At 40.0% G+C, this 19352-nt stretch overlaps 1 long non-coding RNA gene across 2 annotated transcripts in view; it reads left to right on the top strand.

The window, feature by feature from the left end:
* The window catches only part of LOC137223409 (uncharacterized), a 46757-nt gene extending 33845 nt beyond the window's left edge, over window positions 1-12912 (top strand). The window contains exons 4-5 of one of the 2 annotated variants that reach the window (XR_010942859.1): window positions 4547-8353; window positions 8451-12912. This is a non-coding gene — a long non-coding RNA (uncharacterized lncRNA). Of the gene's footprint in view, window positions 1-4546 lie in introns of both variants that reach the window. The other variant, XR_010942858.1, reaches the window with a different exon arrangement.
* Window positions 12913-19352: the final 6440 nt, after the last annotated feature.

Below are 19352 nucleotides of genomic sequence, written 5' to 3'. Positions count from 1 at the left end.
GATTCCACATATAAGTGATATCATATAATATTTATCTTTCTCTGTACGACTTACTTCACTTAGTATGATATTCTCTAGGTCTATCCTTGTTGCTGCAAATGGCAATATTTCATTCTTTTTTATGGCTGAATAATATTCCATTGCATATATATACCACATCTTCTTAAACCAGTCATCTGTTAATGGGCATTTGGGTTGCTTCCATGTCTTGGCTATTGTAAATAGTGCTGCTGTGAACATTGGGGTGCAAGTAACTTTTCAAATTAGAGTTTTCATCTTTTCCAGATATATGACCAGGAGTGGGATTGCTGGATCATATGGTAGCTCTGTTTTTAGTTTTTTAAGGAACCTCCATGTTGTTTTCCATAATGGCTGCACCAATTTACATTCCCACAAACAGTGTAGGAGGGTTCCCTTTTCTCCACACCCTCTCCAGCATTTATTACTTATGGCAGTTAGGTTTTGAACCACTTTTGGGTACACAGAGAACTGTAATCTAGCCAGAATTCCAATTAGGTGTGTGGGCTTCTCATTGTGAAGGCTTTTGTTTGTTTTGGAGCACGGGCTCTAGGTGCATGGGCTTAGGTAGTTGTGGCACACAGGCTCAGTAGTTGTGACTCATGGGCTCTAGAACACAGGATCAGTAGTTGTGGTGCATGGGCTTATTTGCTCTGCAGCATGTGGGATCTTCCCGGATCAGGGATAGAACCCGTGTGCCTGCATTGGCAGGTGGATTCTTAACAACTGTGCCACCAGGGAAGGCCCTCATTGTGGTTTTGATTTACATTTCTCTAATAATTAGCAATGTTGAACATATTTTCATGTGCTTGTTGGCCATCTGTATGTCTTCTTTGGAGAAATGTCTATTTAGGTCTTCTGCCCATTTTTTTATTGGGTTGTTTGTTTTTTGGATATTGAGTTGTATGAGCTGTTTGTATATTTTGGAAATTAAGCCATTGCTGGTTGCATCATTTGGAAATATTTTCTCCCCTTCTGTAGGCTGTCCTTTCATTTTGCTGATGGTTTCCTTTGCTGTGAAAAAGCTTTTAAGTTTGATTAGGTCTCTTTTGTTTATTTTTGCTTTCTTTTTTTTTTTTTTTTTTTTGCCTGGGGAGAAGAAAATATTGCTGCGATTTATGCCTGAAAATGTTTTGCCTGTGTTCTCTCTAGGAGTTTTATGGTGTCATGTCCTATATTTATGTCTTTAAACTGTTTAGAGTTTATCTTTGTATATGGTGTGAGGGAGTGTCCTAATTTCATTTGATTTACATGAGGCTGTCCTTCACAACACCACTTGCTGAAGAGACTGTCTTTTCTCCATTGTATATTTCTGCCTCCTTTGTTGTATGTTAATTGAGTGTAGGTGTATGGGTTTATTTCTGGGCTCTCTATTCTGTTCCATTGATCTATATGTCTGTTTTTGTGCCAATACCACGCTGTTTTGATTACTGTAGCTTTGCAGTATCGTCTGAAGTCTGGTTGGTTTATGCTTCCAGCTTTGTTCTTTTTCCTCAAGACTACTTTGGCAATTCTGGGTCTTTTCTGCTTCCATATAAATTTTCAGATTATTTGTTCTAGTTCTGTGAAAAATGTCATGAATATTTTCATAGGGATTGCTTTAAATCTGTAGATTGCTTTGGGTAGTATGGCCATTTTAAAAATATTAATTCTTCTAATTCAAGAGCATGGGATGTCTTTTCATTTCTTTGAATCATCTTCAATTTCCTTTATCAATATTTTATAGTTTTCAGTGTATAGGTCTTTCACCTCCTTGGTTAGGTTTATTCCTAGGTTTTTTTTTTTTTTATGTGATTTGAAGCAGAATTTTTTTTTACTTCCTCTTTCTGATATTTCATTGTTAGTGTAAATAAATGCAACAGAATTCTGTATATTAATCTTGTATCCTTATGCCTGTTATTTTCTAGCCCCTAGATAAGTTTTTTTATATATTGTAACATTCAGTTCACATAACAACACCATGAAACTGAGATCCAGAGAGATTGATTGGTTTGCTCATGTTCTCACATTTAATTCATCTCATCACTATTGAAGACTTACTATGTGCCAGAACCTGTTCTAGAAAGAGGCAAAACTTGAAGTCTTACTGCATGAGGAAATGAAGGATAGATTAGATCCATATATGAAGAAATAGGGTGAAAATAACATGAAGATACATCTAGAGAAACACCAAGCTCTGCAGAGTGAGGGGAAGAGGAGAAGGGCTCAGAAGAAGACATATAAGGTGCAGGTAGAAGGAGGAAGGGAAGCAGGATAACATCATGTCTCAGAAGAGGAGAGAGAGCTAGAACTAGAAGGAAGAGATATTTACCCAGCCAACAATGTCAAATGCTGTAGAATGAGCAAGGATATGAAAAATGAGCAAAAGTCTCAATTTGGTGATGAGTTGGTTAGATGAACTCCAGAGAAATGGGAAGAAAGTAGCACCAGCGTAACAATTTGTATTGAAGCCAGATTTTATAGAATTAAGGAGTAAGTAGGTGAAGAAATGGAGGCAATAGACAGAGATAGTTTGGTAAACAAGGGGAAAGAGAGATAGTGACTGACAAAGTGGGAAGGGTAGGAGACCAAAGGGCAGAGATTCTAGGGAGGTAGTGAATTATCTGACTGTTGGACAAGGCTGGATAGGAAAGCAAATCAAGCTGAACTGAAATAGATTATGGGATTTGGGGCCATTATGAAGATCAAAGGGCAGTGGTTGAAAGAATAGGAAAGTTGGGGAGATGGCAGGTTATGGTCTTAAAGGGTGAATTAAATTTCAGTTTAAGAGCTTAGAAATGGGGTAGTATGAATGATAAAGAAAGCTAAGGTTTGGGACTTCCCTGCTGGTACAGTGGTTAAGAATCCTCCTGCCAAAGCAGAGGACATGGGTTCAATCCCTGGTCCAGGAAGATCCCACATGCCGTGGAGAAACTAAGCTCGTGCACCACAACTACTGAGCCTGCACTCTAGAACCTGTGCTCTAGAGCCTGCGAGCCACAACTACTGAAGCCCACATGCCCTAGAGTCCACGTGCTGCAACTACTGAGCCCACACACCACAACTACTGAAGCCCACATGCCCTAGAGCCTGTGTGCCGCAACTACTGAGCCTGCATGCTGCAACTACTGAAGCCCATGTGCCTAGAACCCGTGCTCCACAACTAGAGAAGCCACTGCAATGAGAAGCCCGTGCACCACAATGAAGAGTAACCTCCACTTGCCACAACTAGAGAAAGCCTACGCAGAGCAATGCAGACCCAGTGCAGCAAAAATAAATAAATAATTGATTTTAAAAAATAAAAGAAAGCTAAGGTTTGACTATATTGAAAGGTGGTTGAGATGGAGTGAAGACAGAATTTGCTGGGATTATGGAGGAGGGAGGCCATTGTCCTAACAGGGTCATCAATAGGTATGGATCTTCCCAAGTGCAGAGGAAGAGCCAAGGATGTTGATGGAGGACTGGGTATGAAAGAAGACATGGATCCTGATTCTAAAGCAATTGGGGAGGATCCTTTAGGTCTACAGTCAACCATGAAGAGGGATGGCAGATAGTGAGGAAATCAGATGACCTTCACCTGAGGTTAGGAGAGATTATTAAGTAAAGATTTTGGAAAACAGGACAGTCAGTGTGAGAGGTGTGTGAAGAAAGCATAAAGAATTCTTATTCACATTGGAAGGGAGATCTATAGAAGACACATTAAAGAAGTAGACTAAGTGAAATAAGGTGGTTGATAGCTAGAGTACAATTGGATGGGGATGAAAATGCTGGCGGCTGGTAGAAAGGAGAGGAAAAGGGATGACAGAAACATTTGAGAGGAGGCTGGAGGGGTGGAGAGTTCTGAAAAAGCCTAAGTGGAATGCTGGCTAGATTACAGTTCTCTGTGTACCCAAAAGTGGTTCAAAACCTAACTGCCATAAGTAAATATAGCTCAAGTGTGTCATACTATATAAATATTTTGGAATACAGAATGGAGCTGTTGTACAACAATGCCTGGAATGCTTACTTTGGATTGACTAATCAAGGAACAATCAACCTGAAAAGGTCAGGAGAGTTCTCTCTCTCTCTCTTTTTAATGGAACAAATGGCACCATACATCAGCATTGTTTTAAAACTTGTGGTAGCTACATAAATAATTCTGTGCTTGGGAGGAATAATTCTCACACTTTTTGGGGGGTAATTTTACTTTCTTTGAAATACTGTAGAATTTTAAACAAGTTCCCATTTTTTTAAAAAAAATTTTTTGGCTGCACCGTGTGCTTGAGGGATCTTAGTTCCCCAGCCAGGGATTGAACTCAGGACCCCGGCAGTGAAAGCACCGAGTCCTAACCACTGGACCACCAGGGAATTCTCGTGTTCCCATGTTTTTTGGATAACTGCCATGCCAGCTTTAAAAAGTGCAAAATAGTTGTGTGTGTGTGTGTGTGTGTGTATGTGTGTGTGTGTGTTTGCGCGTGCGCGCACTTGGTGTTTAATAAGAAAGCAACTTAGATTTGTGGGAAGAAGTCCACCCAACTTTAAAAATAACCCCTTTTCTTCTGAATTTCAGGACCCACACTGTGGTTATAAGTGGACAGGGTGGTGTTCATGGAGTTGATACAAACAACACAGGATCTGGCATCGGACATCCTGCACATAAAACCTGCCTTACCATATATTAATGGAGTGACTTGGCGAAGCTACTTAACTTCCTTCAGCTTCAGTTTCTTCATTTGTAAAATAGGAATGTAAAAAAACCATCTTCCCCAGAGATTGCACATGAAGATGAAGTGAGGTAAGGTTGAAATCATCAACCTTAAGGGTTGGGTGCTAGGAGCTTACAGTTATGATGTTTCTTCTCACTGGGGAATTCACATGTACATCAAAGTGTGAGAACTTTTGGTCCAGGATATGTCTACTTTCTCATCTGAGTCTCTGGAATGTCCTATAGGTTCTATAACCAAGAATAAAACCACAGTGCTTATTTAAAGGGAGAATAGGGGAAGTTTTTTGGGCCACGGAGGGGATCAAATCACTATGGGAATTTTAAGTGGCCTTAGGCGTGGCCCTTGGAACTGCTCCTGATTCCCTTCTTGAGCTGCCATAAGCCACTGACTGATCCTTCTTGAGAGACAATGACAGTGTCTCATCATAATAGTGAGATTAACCCTGATTTAAGAATCTTGTTTCCCTGGCAAGATCAGGGTTCATGTTCTATTTATAGCAGATCTTTGGACAAAACTCTCTGGCTTTGCCTCTGAACTGATTCTTTTACCCCAGGGATTTTAAGAACAGTTCTGATTCGGAGGTTAGGAAGACAATACCAAAGTGGCCTTCTAACTGTTCCTTTAGGCCTTTCCTACTTCAAATCTACATTAGTCTGGAAGTTGTACTAATTTTTTGGATGTAGAAGTTGAGGAATTTGGAAATTAGCTTTCATTTTGCTAATTAGATTTCTAAATAAGATTATCCTTTTCACAAGACTGTAAGACTGGATTAGTCCAAAGAATACCACATTTTTTTAGCCCTCAAAGGGTTACCCAAATCTTATCTCTTCTCCTACCTCTCCTCTCCCCTCCCCTCCCCTCCTTTCCTCTCCTCTTCTCTTTTCTGTTCTCTTCCTTTCCTTTCCTTCTCTTTTCTCGTTCATCTATTAGCTATCATCCATCTGTCTATCCACCTGTTAGTCTGCCTATCCTTTCTATCTATCTACCTATCTATCTATCTATCTATGTATCTATCTATCTATCTATCTATCTGTCATGTGTCTTTCTCTACCTATATTTTGTTTTGTTTTGATGGGAATGGGAACAAAGGTGATAAGGGAACAGTAGTTATCTGAAGTTTCAAATATCATTGGAGTTTTTTTGAAATGTTGCATGAAGACAGTTCAATTATACCTATCTTGTATCATTTGTTAAAATAATGGTTAGGGAAGAAGAGAACTTTTCTGGAGTCCAAAGAGACAAAATTTGGGTAATGGGACAAAATGGAGCAAAGGAAACTTGTTGGTTAAAGGCTAGAATTCCTGGTGACAAGAAAACACTTAAAATCTCCTGTACCTCTTCAGAAGAAGAGAAACTAGTGGCTCTAGCTTCTCACCTGGCCTCATTACCCAGTTGCCATAAAACTTTCTGCCCTGAGATAGACTATGACCCTTCTGTTTACCCCTCCCATCTGGGGGAGCAACCAACAGCCCACTGGTGCTCAGGTTGTGACAACAGTGCAATGAAGGGAGATACCAGGGTTTGGAGGACTCAACAGCAACTAGTACTCTCAGTGAAATAGCTCCTTCCCAGCCAGCTCTGCTCATTGAACAGCCTACTGACTAAAATGACCTGTTCCCCAAGGAGACCCTCTTCAATTCCCCAGCCCCAGACACCCCTGATGAGATAGTAAACAATGACCCCACACCTCCCAGGTAAATACTCTGGATGACTCTGGTCACTCACCTTCCTCCAGCTTTTTGGGACTACTCCCAACACACCCCATATTCCAGTTACCAGCAACCTCCCAGGTCATCACCACATGTTACATATCTTGACACTGCTTTCTACCTCCCTAATCTGGCTCCATTTCCTATGCTTCCCCATAATTTTCAAATTTCTCCACTGTACTTTCTGGGATTTCTGGTTTGCCATCAGCAAACTCTCCTGTGTTCCAGACTCTTCTCTGAACATTTGCTTTGCCTTCTTCTTCTAACTGAAACCTGGCTGTCCCACTCAAATGGAAGATGTCTTTTCTTTCACCTCTTATTTGTCTCAGGACTTGTAGGTAGAATAGTTGTCTTCTTCTTTCCTATTCATCCTGCCAAACCATCTATCCTTCTTTGGACTTTGAAAACCCCAAGTCCATTGAGCTCATGTCTTCAGACTTTACCACCTAATATCTCTCCTAAATCATCTTCCAGAATCTCTTTGCCATCATTCTTTGGTGATTTTATCATGCGGTTTACTGTCTTTGTTTATTCCTACAATCAACTTAACTATGTAGATGGTCCACTCAGCACCTTGGTCTCTTAATTTTTTGAACTTCTCAACTCCAGTAATCTCCTCCACCCTACTGCAGCTGGTCATTGCCATTTTCACACCATGGATATTATTGGTAGTTATTACCGATAGCCTCTCCTTCTTCAAAATCTCTGGACAGCACATTTTGTCCCACTGTCTGATCGCCACCTTTGGAGCATCAATCTCACTCCTACTAGCTCCCTTGGAACTATTCTTTGACACCATAGGGACATTCAATCCACTGACTCTATGCTTTTTATTTTAAAATTTTTTCTTCTCTTTCATATTATCATTTACCTTCTTGTTCAGCTACTTTTTATGATCTGGCATTTTAGTCACAACTTTGCAGAAAAGCTGAACTTCATTGTCCCTCTCTCTCTCCATAGCATTCATTTGAAAAAAACCAACCTTGTGAAACCCAATTATCCTATGCTGTGACTACATCTGAGCAAGTGATGTTTGTAGAGAAAGTTTATACAACCATGCTGACTGGGCTTGTCTAAAGTTATCCACCCTAAATCCCAAATAGTATCCAATGCTGCCAGACAAGCTATTATATTGTAGTTTCCTGTAAAGTTCACTCTGCTACACTCTAGGACAACCTATCTTCTCAAACCTCTATACTTTCATTCCCTTTATAATCTTAACCAGTTAAATGCATTTAACTAAGTACTACCCCATATTCCTATCACTAAAACTTCCTATCAGTGTTAGGGGAAATGCTGACTGAAACCACCCTCCCTGCTCAGGCAACATAGTAACCACTTGCATGAGTATCTTACACAGGAGGTCCTGGTAAGGAATGTGGAACTAACAAGCTACTACCAACCAGAAGAATTCAGGAAAGGTCAAAAGGAGAGAGGAGACTCCAGTCCATATGTCCTGCCAACCTCCCAGAATCCTTGTTGCTGGACTCCATCTTGGCTGAATGATGTGCATGCCACCAGGAAGGGCCCCGAGTAAGAATGATTGGCCAGAGACAACCCAGAAACTAACCCCATTCCCATAACACCCGAGACTGTGAGCCACATGGCAGAGCAGTCCTCTGGGGTTCCCTAACCCTCCTGCTCTCCACTCGGGTGCCCCTTCCCAATAAAGTCTCTTGCTTTGTCAGCACGTATGTCTCAGACAGTTCATTTCTGAGTGTTAGACAAGAGACCACTCTCGGTCCCTGGAAGGGGTCCCCTTCCTGCAACAAATGGCTACTCTGGCAAGGCCTCTTCTTTGCTACGACTGACATCCTGACAACTTGGGGTACTCGGAGACCAGCTTGCCCGCCGACGGATCAGACCTTGCGGCTGCAACTGGGACCTTTTTGTCCCTGGTCTCTTCCTGACGTGGACGACTGGCCAGAATGCCCCGACTGGGTAAGGAACAAGAGACTTTATTGACCTCTTTTCCCTTCCCTATTTTCAACGCCTCCTATCTTACCCTTTTTATTTCTGTCCTGGTCCTGGACGCCAGCGTCTGGTTGAAGGGCCTCAGCCTGATCCGAGGGTTGGAGCCTGATCACCTCCGGTAAGCAGAGAACTCGAATTCTGGTTCTGGTCTGGTATCTGGTATCTAGTTTCTGGTAGGGCCGAGTTCCTGTCCTCCCTTCCTGGAAGCCCAGGGAAAAGTCCTGTAATGCCTGGGCATCTGCAGGTGGCAGGAGATGTCCGTAAGGCCACCCCCTTTTCCCCCCTTCCCCTCATCTTTCAATCTGGCCTCCTTTCCTCCCTTTGAAATCTTTGAAGACCTGAGATATTTCCGTTTACTCTGTTAGTACTTGGATCTGAAGTTCTGTGTCTCTGTAGGAGGTTTTCTGAGAGACTGCAATCTGGTATTTAAAGGAGTGTCTGATTAGGACAGCCAGGCCTGTGTGTGTTTTATACTTTGTATTCTGTGTTGTGATTTGTGAAGCCCATTCTGCCTTGTGAAACAGGAAATTCTGGTTCTGTTAAGCTATGAGATTTCTGGTTGTGTTTGGCTATATGTCTCTGTGCATTATATATATTATATATGTCTGTCCTTTTGGATGGTATTATCAAAATCTGTCAATGAGCTCTACTTAACTGGCTTAGAGGAAGTTAAGTGCTTATATAAGTTCTGGAAAATATAGAATATAACTGGCCAGAATTAATTTTAGGTTCATGTGAAGTGGGAAATATTAAAGTATTAAATTAATATCTGGTATTAAACTTAGTTTGCTAATCTAATTAATACAGGCATGTCTTTAGAGTCATCAACATTAAGTATAATACCTTTATTGTACCTAGGTTTAATAGAAATTAAAGACATCAATTACTAAACAGAGAAACTACGGGTATTTAAGACTATTAGTGAATATGTTTGGTGCCACCCTGAGATGCTCTCTATAAGAAAACAAATGATTTTAGAAATCATCACTGGTATTTATGTTTACCAATCTACAGAGTGCTAATGTAAGACAGTTCATAATTGCTTACTTCTTAGTTTTCACTAGAAATTAAGATTTGAGGACTCATTTAAACATGTAATTAGGGCTAATAAAAATAATAAAGGAAGCATTTGAGTATGCAGTAGGAAATGTGTTTTCAGTGAAGATGGTATGAGGAATGGAATTACATTTTAATAAGGGAAGAGTAAGTGAGTCTGTCATAGAGCTGGTTCTGGATGGAGAAGAAAATGGGGGATAGACTAATAAGGTTAAAGAAAGTGATGGAGGGTTTGTGGATGGCAGGATTGACTAAGTTTAAAATAAATTTAATTGGGTAAGTGAATTTTAAAAGTAAGCTGATGTTAAACTTGAATTTGGCTTTTCTCTCTGTTAAGAGACAAGTTTTCTTAAAATGTTGAACTCCCTTTGATAACAGATTTTAAGTTTCTTTACCTTTTAAGTGATCTGTTCTGTATTTGTCTTTGAAATCTTTTGTCACTTCGGCTAAGAGAATAACTATTGTTTCACAGTGACTATGATCCTATCTGACTGAGTGTTCTAAACCCTTTTTGATATTGTTTTGATAAAGCTTCCCAAATCAAATTGTAATGAAGTTTCATTGACCTCTAGCTAACTTTGCAATGCTTCAAAGGGCTCCTGAAACATCCCAAAGAGAAATATTAAACTAATTAAGTTCATTTTGTATGTTAAATTACATGAGAAGTATTGTCAAATGAATAACAAATATTCTTAGGTTATATTGTATGGTAAATGTTACTAATATAGATGTTCTAGGAATTATATGGAGTTCCTAAAATTCTGTCATGTCCTGGTAAAATGTTGTCAGTCATAATTCTAGTTATTATCTGAAAGTGTTGTATGTCACAGCAATAACCAAGTTACTTTGTCAATTGCATTATAATCAGATTTTAAATATGCCTTCTTAAGTCTTCTGTCATTATAGACAGTTATGGTTTTATTCTGATGCCTTTGCAAAAGAAAAAATGATTCCTCTTCAAGAAGATTTATAGAAAAGACTTTTGGATAAATACAAGTTTCGGACTTTCAGACCGTGATGCTGAACTGGGTAAAAAATTGAAGAATTCTAATGAAAAACCTGACGGCTTCATAAAAACTTAACAAAAGGACTGAGTGAACTGGTGAATATGGTTATAATTTTTATGGTTTCTATCTGAAAATTTCCTGGTTTGAATCTACATTTTCCAGGTGTAAGAAAAACCTTCCCCTCAAACTAATTATGATATACAGTAATTTAGTAAATTAAACATTTGTAAGCAGAATTGAAACATTTATCTTTTCTCTCTATCTGCTCCCTCCAGAGGTTGGAAACTCTTATGTTCTCAACAGCTTTATCAGGTAAATTAGGAAAGCTACCTTACTAACAGGTACAGGAATCTCAAGGTATTTTGGGGACCTTGAAAAGGTAGGAATTCACCTAGATCTATTAGGCAAAATGCGTGATAAGCCCTTGGCATGACTTTCCTAGCCCTGAGAGATTTTTTAAAAGTTCAGTCTGAGACTCCTTATAAAAGTTTCACACACACACACAAAAAGTCTATATCATGAATTATAGTTATATAAATCATCAGGCCAAGTTTATTGAGACCAGACTTATTTTGCAAACTACTCTTAATTTGGTTATATTTGGTAAAATTGAGGGTAATTTTAGAGAGAAAAAGATTATGTTTCAGTGAATATTAAATTCTGGTTTTGTTAATGGAGGGTCTGTATTTATTAAGACTTACCTCCCAGGTAGTTCCTTGCTGTCATGTTATATAAATGTAAAGTTTAATTGAAGGACACTCTAAGTTTGTTTCTCAAGTCTATCTCAGTAGTCTATCTTTGAATGAAGATCAGATGCCCCAGGACCTGCAACCAGGAGATTATGCATGCTGGAACAGACATAATTTAAAAACTCTCTCCAACCTGGACAGAAGGACCCTTATCAGGTACTCTTAACTAGCTCATGCACAGTGAAACTGAAGGGAATTGACTCCTGGATTAATTTCCACTCACAAAGGGCCCCTGCACTGGACTGGCCTATGGAGAGGGTGGCTGACCTCAAAATCACCTTAAAACAACGCTCAACAAAAGAGAAACTACACTCATACCAGGATGAGAAGAAGACGACATCAGAAGTAGACAGCTTGCCCAAGATCCTGGACCTGACTCGTATGATCATTTATAATGTTTTCTTGACTTCTTGGACCCTTGCATATGATTCAAATGTTTTCCTGTCATGGGCACGATCCTATGCTAGTTTTAAAAATCAATCCAGTTGTTGGGTTTGTGGCCAATTACCTGTGTCTAGTACTTCTGGGTTACCTTGGTGGATTTCTCTACTCCAAGGCTCTTATTGGTTGGCTCTTAGGAAATTTTTTCTAGAAGAGAGTAATTATAGTCCTATTGAGGCCACTATTAATATTACTAGGTGGGATCCCCTCACCTAGCCAATTAATGATCCCACTCTGACTCTGGCCATAAATTTTTCTTTATTACTCAGGCTCAATCATAGCAACAAGCAAAATTTCAGCCAAGGAATAAGACCTCCCACAATTATGGGATGGATTTATGTAGTTAACACCAGGCCATGGTAATTTAAGTTTAAAGGCTCCTTTATGTTGGGAACAATTAAATCATACTAGGGATAATCAGTCTAGTAACATTAGGAAACTGGGCTGGGTGCCTTATGGACAGTGCCAATATATAATATACCTTAAAGATAAAGGATTGGTACAGAACAGATTAAGTCAGACAACCTGGGATATACTGGGCCACACATAATAGAAGCTCGCTTAATTCTTACTTATGACTTCACTAATACTGCTAGCTGTGTTATTTGTATTTCACCTGTTTTACAAAATTGTTGTTTCTTACATTACCAAATGTGTGACTGAGCCTCTGATAAAATGATGATATATGGTTCCATGTAAGATCAATGATGGTAATAGTGTAACTCTAGATATGAGGAGAAGCAACAAGAGGGAATCTTTTCCTGGACTGTAAGAGACTAGTAAGACAGGTGGTCCAGAGACTTTTTGGCTACTCCTAAGGCCTAGTCCAGTAATAGCACATTGAGTAGCCTATCAGAAAACTCTTTGCCAGGCCTGGGAATGAGCATTCCTAGCACCATGGAATGAAATGGTCATGAAATGCCCCCCAAACCATGGTCAAATTTATGGCCATGAAGGGGCCCTGTTGACTGGAAATTGGCACTTGCCATTTGCACTTGCTGTCTGCCTCTACAAAGGTTAAATCATGAGCCACTGCAGCTGCTGACCTTCAACACCCCCTGAAAGGAGTTCAGAGTGGAAATCAGGAATGAGGCAGTCTGTGCTCCGGGAAAAACTGGCAGAACAGGCCCTCAGATAGTTAGATATTTTCAGGAGAAGATTCTTTGAGCCCAAATTCTTGTATCTTCTTATACCTAGAGAAACACTAACATCATTAATGGTGACATCTGCTTTGGCTATTAAGGAGAATATTACAATTAAAAGTCAAAATGGAGTAGCTATGGTTTAGACATCCAAAGAAATAACTAGATGACACTGTGGGTGTGATTTCAGACAAGTCCTTGTATTGCTAAGAACTTGAGTTTTCTGAGCTGTGTCAGACTTGGATGCCACCAGCCATTCTCAAAATAATGTCTGCTGGCAGCTGGTAACTGCAACCTTACTTTTTAAAGGTCTCCTCTTGTAACTATTACATTTTTAGACAACGGAATTCCTTTAGATCATACATTAACAAAAAGAAGGACATGTATGATGACCAATAGCACCTGTTATCTATGTGTTAATACCACATTAAAAGTTAAAACCTACCTCAATAAAACTAGATAACTGGCTACCTGGCTACAAGTCTCCCCAAAGCACCAGGTCCAGACTGTGTTTTAGGCTTATTCTCCTGAAAAGAAATGAGGTTTATTTTGCCTATTAAAATCCTGTTGTCACTCCTCCAACTACTTCTAATTGGGTCTGTTACACCAAAATGGCAGACCAAGGGATTGAGATTTTAATCGTGCAAGACTCAGAACCAGGACTTGGAAATCAGAAATATTTCCAGTTCAGTGTCTATTCTCCAGATTCAGGCAGGACTATGCCCTGTTGTAGCAGGAAGTGGCCAGCACTGTTGTTGCCCAGTTCCCTGAACTGAAACTGAGCAGGACTCTGGGGGGCTCCAGAGTACAAATCCTTTCTGTGTCTCCTGTTTCATGTTTGTAGGATATAGGCTTCACTCAGCCTCCTTGACCTTCCCTGAGTTCCAAAGGACAGATTCAAACAGTTGCTAATCAGGGAAGGGAGGGGATGCAAAAACAGGGGAGGAGCCATCCAGTGGTGGTACAGCCTTGGGGCAGGGTCCTGGTTCCACCTCAAGGAGTATGCATAACAATATCTTTGAGTTCTTCTGCAGGAACTAAGGCCTCCACTCAGGTGGAGGATGTTAACTTCAGGCTGAGCACAAGATTCCTGGAGCACTGCCCTGTTACCTCACTACCAATCGATCAGAAGAAAGTCACACACCCTGCAGACCTCACCCCAAATTTTGCCTTCCTTTTCTGGACCTGGTGATGACCATCCTGTTAGGCCTCCTGTTTGGCCCTTGTCTGTTTCAGCTGCTTACAAGGTTCATCCCCGACAGAGTCCAACAGTTTCAGCTAAATTGTTGTTACTACAGGGGTGAATGCCAGTTTTGGGCACAGAATACCTCGATTTAGATCAGGTAGCGAGAGACTTCTACTGTACTAGGCAGGACTATGCCCACTCTTAGCAGGAAGTAGTTACAGAAGAAAGAGACCTCTGCCCCAATTCCCAAGAAGTATCTTGAGTATGAAGTCTCTCAGGGGGGATTTGTTAGGGGAAACACTGACTGAAACTGCCTGCCCTGGCCAGGCAACATTGTAACCACTTGCATGAGTTATCTTAAAAAGGAGGTCCTGGTAAGGAATGTGGAACTAACAAGCTACTACCAACTAGAAGAATTCAGGAAAGGTCAAAAGGAGAGAGGAGACTCCAGTCCATATGTCCTGCCAACCTCCCAGAATCCCTCTCACTGGAATCCATCTTGGCTGAGCAATGTGTGTGCCACCAGGAAGGACCCTGAGTCAGAATGATTGGCTAGAGACAACCCAGAAACTAACCCCATTCCCATAACACCCGAGACTGTGAGCCACGTGGCAGAGCAGTCCTCTGGGGTTCCCTAACCCTCCTGCTCTCCACTTGGGTACCCCTTCCCAATAAGGTCTCTTGCTTTGTCAGCACGTGTGTCTCCTCAGACAATTCATTCCTGAGTGTTAGACAAAAGCCCGCTCTCGGGCCCTGGAAGGGGTCCCCCTTCCTGAAACATACATACATCTATACACTCCATGTATTTTACTTTTCCTTCTGTTACACTGGGAGTAGTGTTTCGCTCTTAACATCCAACACCTCCTTCGGTATCTTGGATCACATCCTGCTTGTTTACTTAAGGACTTCAATACTGGAGTTATATTCTCTCTTTCATTTTTGTTTTTTCTTTCATCATTTAATTATTCCTAACACAATACAAAGATGTATTATTATGGATCACCTTTAAAAGTAAACCTCCCTTGGCCCTGCATACCCCTCCTATGTTCCATTTCTCTCCCTTTCTTTACACAATCCACAAATTACTTGTTTATACTGTCTCTACTTTTTCACTTCCCATTTTTCTTTTCATAAGCCCATTGCATGGGCACTTTTTTTACCCACCACTCTTTTGAAATTGGTCCTTTTAGTACCATCTAATCTACCAGCTATCAATCTAATGGTCAGTTTTCTATCATAATTTCATTCAACCTCTCACTAACATCTAACAGAGTTGACCTCTCTTTCTTCCTCCTCCCCCTTCATCTTCTTTTCACATTTAATAATGTTTATTGTTTGCTTCACAAATGAAACATGGTAGTGAATAATTCTGAAGTGATGACTGTAAATAGGTAATGAAATCCTATTGACAACTCATTTTGACTCCTTCATAGATGCAGCTTTACCATTTTGAAATTTCTCAGAGATCTCTTGATAATTGAATATATGACATATTTTGAAGACTAACTGCTGATTCTTGCTTGAGTAGATAAATATCTCCTTCTTTCTTGAAACTCTTTCTTCTCTAAGCTACCACATTTTTCTCTTTCTTCCTACCCCAGGGGTTGACCTTTTTGGACTTTTGCTGGTACTTGTTCTTTACTCAACATCTATGTTGGAATACCCCAGAATTGGGAGCAGAGACTCTGGAATCAAATAGCTTGGGTTCAAATTCTGATTCTGTCACTTCCTATCTGTATGCAGGAATTTACTGCATCATTTCCCTCTTTGAAAAATGAGGGAAAATCATAGCACCTACTATTGTAAAGATTGAATGAGTTAATATATGTAGAATATCTTGAAAGGTGTCTGTTATATTAGTGCTATATATTACTGTGCTCTATTAATGGCAGCTGTTATTATTCCCCTCACTCTTTTATTTGGTGCTGAGGTGACAGGGGACTTGCCTTTTGGGTCATGGAGCTGGAAATTGCCAATTACTAGCTGTTGGTGGCTCTTTTCTCTGCTATGTGGAGAAAGTCAACATGAGAAGAATGAGGCCAACACATAAAAGTAGCCAAGAAGAAGTGAGTGGTATAATAGTCAGCATTCTTGGTTGTGAACATCAGAATCAATTCCAGATAGTCCAGCTAAATTAAACAAAAATGAATTTATTAAAAAATACTAGGTAGCTTGAGGAATTTCCAGGATTACTGGAAAACAGGCTTGATATTTCATTGCCATGTTCTTTGCAACCAGGAACAGTAGAGCTGAGAACAATGCCTAACTTCATTGAAAAATTATTCTAGCAGAAGCAACATTCCTACTACCTACTGCTACTTAACATGCCCCCAACCCTGAAACTGATACCAAAATCTGTGCCATTGATGCCCCAGGAGAATAAGACAACTTGACCACGGATATTGTCAGAAACTCAATCATTTTCCCAGTGCAAGGCCAGCACTGCAAGTCTTGTATGGTTGTATCTGGCAAAGCGTAGATCATATGATTTTGCTCTAGCTGCAAAGGAGTCTGGTAAATGTAATTTTTTATATTCTACTTTTGGAAGGCAGGATTCACAATGTGGAAAACTATAAAAATATAAGAATGGTTTTGGGCAGCAAGAAGTGATATATTTCCAACATAGGTTTGTGTCATGGAGAGGGGGACCTGTTGACTTCATGTGAATCCTTGGATCCAGCTGTGCCTAAGCCTACTCCTTGGACCTTCCTGTTTTATGAGAAGATGAGTTTCCTTCCTTTAGTTGAGATAATTAGAGCTTTTTGGTCAATTCTATTTAGTGTTCTTATAAGTATGACTTCTTTTTCCTCTGATTCAAGCTCCATTATTACAATATCTTCTCAATTGGTGTTTTACTCTAGGCCTGCCCTCCATCCCTTCTGTTCATTTTCTTCTCTGGAGTTGGATAATCTTTTATCAGTGTAAGTCTATTTGTATCACTCTTCTGGTTAGAACTCTTACTGGCTTTCCATTACTTCAGGATAACACCCATAGTCCTAGCACAGTGTACAGCTCTCTATAATCTGGGCCCTGCCTACTTTAGTTTACCTTTTTGCTGCTTTCTCTGGTCAAGTCTTGGTAGACTTCATTTCACTCTCTAAACATATCACCTTTCCTTTTCACTTTTATCTGTGCCTTCAGACAGACTGTTTCTTGTCCTCCTTACTGAGGACTTAAGCCTGGGTTACAGCCTCTCAGATAGCCCTGAGGGACTGTTCCAAACAGGTAAGAAAGGAACCAGGATATATAGGAGTTTTTGCAGAACAAACAAAAAACCAGGCAGTTGAACATCAAAAGATTACTGCTAATTAAAGAAAAACCAGTTATCTCTAGTTAATTAATTTAGTGTTTTTCTATGTATGGGAAGATGCAAGAGTCTGGGCTTATTGAAACTATTCCTTTGATATGCACCTTAACTATCTCAGGCCAGTATCCTGTTTATCTCAGTCCTGAGTTCCCCTCAGGGTACACCCTTGGGGGTGGTTGCAGTGGCTGAAGCCTTGATGGCTGCAACATCCTTTGTTTACTGCAATGACAGGCAACATTCTTTGTCCACAAGTCCTTGACCTGCTTCTCGCTAGGGTTCTTGAGAGGATCAAATGATATGCTCTGTAGGGGGTCTTCTAGTGCAAAGGATCATTCAGCTACCTTTTGCATGTGTCACAGTGCTGGGCTCTTCCCTGAGGTGATGTCTTTGCTGCCCAAGGCAGGAGTGACTTAAACTCACCTCCCTCATCATGCCTCTCCTCCATTGTCAGATCTATCCCACCTGATGTATCTCAGCTGCTGCCATTCTTTCTCCTTCCCCGGAGGCACTGGAGCTACATTGTGCTTTAAAAGGATGGACCATAAAGCCTTTGTTAAGTTGCCCATATATCCTTTATGTCTGTACTTATCAGACTGTAAGCCCCTAGAGGAGCAGAGCCAAGTTGTTAACTCACATTCACGGTTCTAAATTCAGTGCAGTGAGCAGATCGGGTTTATCCTCATGATGATGATGAAGAGAAGCTGGAAGATTTTTCTTCCATTATATCGAATGCAATACTGAATTTTATAGGCTCCCTCTTAGAATTTTCTGGATGGTCTCCTTTTTTTCACTTGAATACCTTATTCCCCTGAAGTGAAATGCAGGATAAAGAGATAAATGGTCTGAAAACAAATGTACTGTAATACATTCACTTTGGCTACAAAAATAAAGCAACCCAAACCTAGTTTTTCTTGCAGTTTTAAAATCCAGATGGTAGTAAAATTTGACATTTCAATTCTGTTTGTGAAATTCATTTTGTTTTTAAATTGGGAAGAACCATAGAGCTAAAAATTGTCTGAAGTACTAGGAAGGCCTGGTGAGACCTCTTTAAGAGTGTTATTAATAAGGACTTGGTATTTTAAAGTGAATTTAGAGGCACTGTAGATAGAGACTGCAAATAACCGTAATGGATATGAATAAGGACCCTGATATTGAGAAGTAATGTGCTACCCCATACCTAATATGAAAAAAGTAGAGGACTGGCTTGGACAATGAAAGGAAAAGAGAAATCTGGACAAAAATAGAGACTGTTTTGGCAGCCAAATGTAGTTAATATTTTTAGAGTTCTAATGGTCTCATTACAAAAGGTAAGTTATCAGTCTCAACAAGTCCTCATAAAGTTCTGAAATTTAGATCATGTAAGGTCTTTTTATAAATAAATATCTATACTATAAGAATACAGTTGAATCAATTAAACTCAAGATTTAGGGACCCAGAGTCCAGAGCATTCAAAACCAGGAAAATAAAAGGCTCCCTTAGAGAATACTCTGTTGGCAAAAGGCTTATTTCTGACTGGGTCTGATCTAAATGTATTCCTGGAAGAAATCGTAGAAACCAGTTAGCATCTGTATGTAATAAGCAGTGTATCAGTTAAGTTTCTTTTGGTTGAAAGTGAAGAAAGCTTAACCTAAAAGATTTTAATCAAAAAGGGAATTTATTGGTTTTTATAATTGGCAAGTACAGTGGGGTGATTAACTGTTGCTTAACACAGATGCTCCAGAAATATCTCCAGGGCTGCGTCTTACCTCAACTTCTCTCTCTTCCACATATAGGCCTCATTCTTAGACAGAATCATCTACTGGAGAGGAGAAGACCTATCATTCTCAACAGATGATCAAAGGCCCTGGGTCTGGTTCTCAATGCCTGAAGTAGGTCATGTGCTCATCCTTGAATCACTCACTTTGCATGAGAGAATTAAATCTGCTGATTAACTAAGTTCAGTCATGCCTTTAGATTTAAGAGTGGGGACAAGTCATTTAAACTACATGGCCTGAAATTGGTGGGAAGGCAGTTCTTTTAAGGAGATTCATGATGACTATAGGGGCCAACACAACAGATATCAGCTATAAGTAATATTT

This window comes from Pseudorca crassidens, chromosome 4 (assembly GCF_039906515.1).
Source record: "Pseudorca crassidens isolate mPseCra1 chromosome 4, mPseCra1.hap1, whole genome shotgun sequence".
Classification (NCBI taxonomy): Eukaryota; Metazoa; Chordata; class Mammalia; order Artiodactyla; family Delphinidae; genus Pseudorca; species Pseudorca crassidens.
The sequence above is the reverse complement of the archived record's forward strand: the minus strand, read 5'-3'. Positions and strand labels throughout refer to the sequence as shown.